The sequence below is a fragment of the Octodon degus genome, unplaced genomic scaffold (genome assembly GCF_000260255.1).
Source record: "Octodon degus isolate 3935 unplaced genomic scaffold, OctDeg1.0 scaffold00072, whole genome shotgun sequence".
NCBI classification, from domain to species: domain Eukaryota; kingdom Metazoa; phylum Chordata; class Mammalia; order Rodentia; family Octodontidae; genus Octodon; species Octodon degus.
In genome coordinates, this window is record NW_004524648.1 from 8,077,771 (window position 1) to 8,078,320 (window position 550).

Below are 550 nucleotides of genomic sequence, written 5' to 3' on the forward strand. Positions count from 1 at the left end.
TTTTTTTTTTTCCTAAGAAATGTTCTTGCTGTTCAGATGTAGTTTAAGTTCAGGGCTGGCCTTGAACTTACAGTGTAGCCTAGGCTGACCTTTAATGCCAGTGATCCTCCGGACTCACCCGACTGTTGGGATTAAAGGTGTGCACCACCATGCCTGGTTTGTTTTACTTTTTTTTTTTTTGTGTGTGGTACCGGGGATTGAACTCAGGTCCTTGCCCTTACCAGGCAAGTGCTTATTCTACTGAGCTATCTCCCTGGCCCCCATGCCTGGTTTGGTTTATTAACTTTCTCAACATTTTTCATATTTTTTTAAAACAATCTGTTACGACATACCCTTTTACCTTAGTCTTTTGCCAGTAACACTTGAGACTGTGTCATGAACTTCAGATAATGTTTAGAGAGTATCCATTTTAATGTGATGGTACTGGTATGTATTTGTTGGGTTATTTAATAGAAATATGGGGGCTGGAGAGATGGCTCAGTGGTCTAAAGCACCTACTTGAAACAAGCTTGGCAAAGCACAGGGACCGCGGTTCGATCCCCAGCACCAC

The 550-nt window shown here is 42.4% G+C and overlaps 1 protein-coding gene across 2 annotated transcripts in view; it reads left to right on the plus strand.

Moving 5' to 3' along the window:
* Suz12 (SUZ12 polycomb repressive complex 2 subunit) overlaps positions 1-550 on the plus strand; it is a 55,933-nt gene that overhangs the window by 8,925 nt on the left and 46,458 nt on the right. The gene's annotated exons all lie outside the window — the stretch shown is intronic.